We start from the raw sequence: 5,538 nt of genomic DNA on the forward strand, positions 1-5,538 counted from the left end.
TCGCAGAGTAACATCACCATAAGTTTCTAATTCCTTCATAAGCTTTTGCTAGGCGTCGGCAACGGATCTAATTAGATGAAACTATAAATTAAATATCGAAACTGTAGTTTTGAGTTTGTTTGATTATAAATCCCAGACGACATAACGGCCGCCCCATTGTTGCGATAGTAGCGAATTCAAATCCTGCTGGGTTGTAAATTTATGTTTGTGATAGTCCTTAGACAAGGATGCAAAATTTAACAAGGAAAATGATCCCAGTCACGCCAATAACCAGGCTGGGTAGGACAGGATGTCTTGTGAGATGATCTCCCAGTTGGTCACTCTCCAGTCGGCCAGTCGGTAGGCTTAATGGCGAAGACCGTGGTTCCGAGGCCACCTTAAACAGTAAGACCAATCTAAATAAACCCTAGTTGGTAAAAAGGAAACTCTAAAATATATATAAAAAAGAATACCACCTTAAGGGACCTTAATAGTGATTTTTGTAAGCTCCTTTTAAAGGAAACGCTATTGTTAAATAGATAGGACAGAAAAATTTTTGTTATACCCAGAGTTTTTATTCAGCACTTAGGGCGTAGCCATTAAATTTTTAATTATTCCAAAGAAATGTCTATCGATCCTCGGCGGTGGTTATTTAAGACCGACCGTGTGAAACGGCGACCGAGCCTCCTGCCTCCTGGCAGGACTAGGAAAAGTTTTGCGGCGGGCGCGGGGCTAGCGGCGGCGGTGCCGCAGGACTAATGGTCCCGCGGTCACGTGATCGCCGGAATTATGAATGATTTAGTGCGAATTAAGTCGGACCGGCGGGCCTTTGTGGGCGGTGTTGCGGGATCTCTGTAAGTGTGCCGTGATCCGAAATGGGATTCCGGGTCCGTTTCCGAATGCGATCTCTATTAAACCGCATTTATTATTTCGTTCTGGGCGGGCGACACCACGACCGACACGTTTCCTCGCCCGTCATTTAATGTCGTCGTCCTCCCCCGAAGGCGACTGATGTGTCGTTAACTTTAAGCCCACCGGCCCGTTATTTAATAATAGCATTTAAGTATATCTTATATGATTAGTGATCACCCTCTGGTCGAAGTTCGGCCACATTTTATAAAGTTAATAAAGTTAATAACTATTATTTGTTAAAATTATTGAAGTTTTTTAACTTTATGACTTTATATATATAATATATTTGGTATATAACATTAACAACAGTAACAAATGTCTGTATATTAACAAGTCAATTGAAAAGTCTCCGGTCTACCATAGTTAAACACTTTTTTGACAGAATTAGTTTTTAGTTTAATCAGCATAATTCCCTTTAAGGGTGATACACAGCGACCCTCCAACTTTTCGATAGCAGTTTTGTAGTACGATTTGACCTTTGCTTCAAAATAGCCGTCAGTTTCGGCGATCACCTCTTCATTCGACGAAATTTCATAGTCGCTGGGCCAGATCTAGAGAATACGGTGGATGAGGAAGCAGTTCGAAGTCTAATGCATGGATTTTTGCCATCGTTTTCACTGACTTGTTACACGGTGTATTGTCTTGGTGAACCAGCATTTACCTTTTCTTCAAATGCGGTCGTTTTTCGGCGATTTCGTCCTTCAAATGATCCAATAACGCTATGTAATAGTCATTGTTGATGGTCCTTCCTTTTCCAAAGTATTCAATGAAATTTATTCCATGCGCATCCCCAAATACAGACGCCATAACCTTTCCAGACGACTGTTGCGTTTTCCCACGCTTTGGAGTGGGTTCATCTTGTGCAGTCCACTTGGATAACTGTCGATTGAACTTCGGAGTGAAATTTGAAGTGAAGTAAGTTTGGTTTTCACAAAAATTTGATTTAGTCTACATTGTTTTTTTTCATTATGATTAAAAATTGTATCGGCTATATGGTGACCGTTATTCGCTATTTTCTACTACTACTTCTTCTACTTCTGCTACTTTCGACTCTTTTTAAGGCATTTTTCATGACATCCTGCAACACCTGAAGCTGAATTTTTTCAATTTTTTTACAAATATTGTCTTTAAGATGTCGAATCGTTTGGGACTTATTCACATAAACTTTTAATTAAAAAAAACCCTGGCGATGCTAAATCGCCATTTCGCGAAATTAGTCTTCGTGGAAATAGGTCATTCAATTACTGAGTTCTTGAACGAGCTGTGTGTGCTGTGGCCCGATCTTGCTGAAATTACATGTCTTCTAGTTCTTGCTCTTCCATTTCCAGCACAAAAAATTTCGAATCATGTCTTCAGCAGTTCTTGTTCCTCAGTAACAGTAACTGCAACACCTTGATCATTTTCAAAAAAAAGGAGCAATGATATTTCCAGCATAAATACCACACCATACAGTTGTTTTTAGTGGTTGCAATGATGTTTCATAAATTAACTGAGGATTATGTGTTCCCCAAAACCGACTCTTCTGTTTATTGACGTGGCCACTGAGAAGAAAATGGGTTTCGTCACTCATTATCAATTTAGACGAAATATCTGCAATTTCACCAGACAGCCTTAGGATTGCATTACTGTACTCAATATACTCAATAGAATAAACTAAATAATAAAACAGTAAGCCTGTTTGATAAAAGAATCATTTATTTATCTACATTTTAAAGTAAAATTCCACTATTCTAGAAATTACAACGGTAGCTGCAATATTTGTTCCTGTCACTAAATTTATTTATTACAATAATGCAGATATCTATTATAGATAATTCATCTTTAATTTCTTTTCTATGACTTGTTAATCTACTGCTTTCTGTTTTGCCTTATGTCCCACATGGGCACTAAAATTCACCAACAAAAGAGAAATTAAAACATTAATTTTGACTTTTGACGGTAGAAATTAATATATTTGTTACCTGCAACATTTGGTTACGGAAAAATCTTAATAAATTTTACAATTATCTCTAATACAGTGCTATATCTCCAAAATCTTGTCAATTACTACCAGTTCTTAAGCAGGACCAATTTTTCTTGACTGTTTAGATTTCACCAGATATCAAATTAATTCAGATTGTTAAATTTGAAAATGGATTAATTGATGTTTATATTATGAATCTTGAAAAGCTGCTTGCAAAAATTCTTGTTATTCTAAAATTTTGTTAATCTATATTAGGATGAAATTTTCCAATAAAACGGACTTATTAATTTGTTGTCCCTTCAAATGAACAATGTAACTGTATATGATCACACTTTACTTAATTAACTTATTGTTAACGTACTAAATATATTTAACTAAATTTAATTAAAGATTAGTTTAAATGTGTGTGTATATATCGACCGTAATAATGTCTACGCACTATTTTTTCACAGTTACAAAAATTATGTCAAAACAATTCGGTAATTTAGTAATTTCAGAAAATCGAGCACGATGTATTATCAGAACGTTGTTCAAATGCTAATTTACAATAAAGCGGGGCAGAAGCGAACGAGAGAAAACATTTTCGCGAATTTTTTCTTTATCCTAACCGTTCTTGCAGAACGTGAAGACAATTCGGTTGTCGCATTATTTCTTTATTAAGCTCAAAAACGTTTGTGATTCTTCTTTGTCAGCATCGGAAACAAAAGCGTACCGTGGCCGAACGAAAGAGAAGGAGGAAAATAAAAAAAATATATTCGAGAAATAAAAGGAAGAATTCGAGACGTTAACAATAAAAAAAGAGAAAAATTCCGTGCATCTGGCACAAGGAAGAGCTCGATACGATAAATAGTCCCTGAGGACGTGGTGTGTCGGCCAGTGTCGTATCCAGAGGCATCTCTACAAACGAATTTATTTTTATTATCAATAAAATAATGCATCTGCAAATGTATCATGCTCACAACACCTCAGTATTAAAAACGTGTATTATTATAGAATGGAACATTGGTCCAAAAAAAACAATGGTTTTAAGAAATAAGAATCTTACTCCAGTCAAGAAAAATATTTAGTAGTCCCCAGAAAAATACTACTACCACTATACATTTTTTTACTCTTAAAAAACAATTTGTAAAAGTTGTCCCTAACAATTTAATTGTTTTAACTATTTCCGTGGAAAATGACCTCATTTATCATAAAGATAAACTAAAAGAAGGGATATTCGGTGTTAAAATTGAAGCAGCTAATGCGTATAATTAAACTTTTTGTTGTTATATATTAAAGTCTCCTTTTTACCACCTAGGGTTTATCTGGACTAACTTACTGTTCTACAGTTTAACGTGGGTTCCAAACTACGGTTCTCGCCACTCCGCCTACCGACTGGCGAGTGACCAACTTAGAAATCATACGGTCTTACCCAGCATGATATACCCAGATACTGGCATGACTGGAATCATTTTATTTGTCGAATTTTGCACTCTTGCCTTTTGAACAGTCACAAACTTAAATTTACGACAATGCCTCGGTAGGATTCGAACCAGCGACTATCGCAACAGTTGGACGACCATCTAGTCGCCTTGACCACTGCGCCCACCAAGTCGGCAAAATTAATTTGAATATAAAACAACTTTTCAAACAAAATTATATTTCAACCAACAACAAACAAAAAAGAATAAACGAAGCGTCTACGGCACTGGGTGTCGGAGATATTTTGTTGAACCGTAGGCAACAACGACCAAGGAGCAAGCAGGCAGTCGAATTGAGGGAAAGAGGGAGCGCGGAGCGAAAGAAAACCCCGTTACGCCAACGGGGGGGAATCTAATATCAGTCGGGGCGCATTCTTGTTGTCCAAGGGATTGTGGGGACGAGAATTTACACCCTCGCCGCTTACCCCCGGCCGTCCTTAAATCGAAGCCCTCGTCGAATGGAATGTCCGGTTGACTTTGTTTTAAATTCGCCTACAAATCGTATCGAATGCACCGGGACATATTTTTTTCGATCGTTTCTTGTTAGCGAAACATGCTGCATCGCTTATTAGATTACTACGGGAATAAGTTCGGGTTTTATGATATGAATTTCTACGGATTCCTTTTAATAAGACTGGTACTTAATCATAAATGATACTTTGCATTTTTAATTTTTAACAAAGTCACTTTTTTATTTCTCTTATTAGTTCCACCATCTGCTGAGAGGGCCAGAGGGCCATAAGTATTTGTTATGTTTATATTATATATACATGGCATGTAAAAAATCACTTAATTAAGTGGTCTCCCTAAAGGGTCTTATTCTAAAGTAATATGTATGCCATACTTTATCAAAAGCCTTAGATATATCTAGAAATGCAGCTGAACAGTATGTTTTACAATACCTTTATTTGGCTTACAAGTTTATGCACTTGTTCTTTTGTTACGTGCTTATTGCGAAACCCAAATTGGAATTCTGGAATATTTTTTTTCTATTCTAATTTCTAAAACTTTCAGGATTTTTTTGTAACATTTTTCCAGTGGTCTAACGCGCGTTCACGCTTTAGACTTGGCCCAGCTATCTAATTTCTGTCGAGATACTGTCAGTATTCAGTCCCTCAGTGCCCGTCAATTCGTTTATATCCTGATGCCCTCCATAATTACCGAATAATGGCCATTGACAATTGGTTGTTACGATTGTGTCTGTGTATTTATGTCAACATTATT

The sequence above is a fragment of the Rhynchophorus ferrugineus genome, unplaced genomic scaffold (genome assembly GCF_030347505.1).
Source record: "Rhynchophorus ferrugineus isolate W39M unplaced genomic scaffold, kcgeb_rfMv2 rfM6, whole genome shotgun sequence".
NCBI lineage: Eukaryota > Metazoa > Arthropoda > Insecta > Coleoptera > Curculionidae > Rhynchophorus > Rhynchophorus ferrugineus.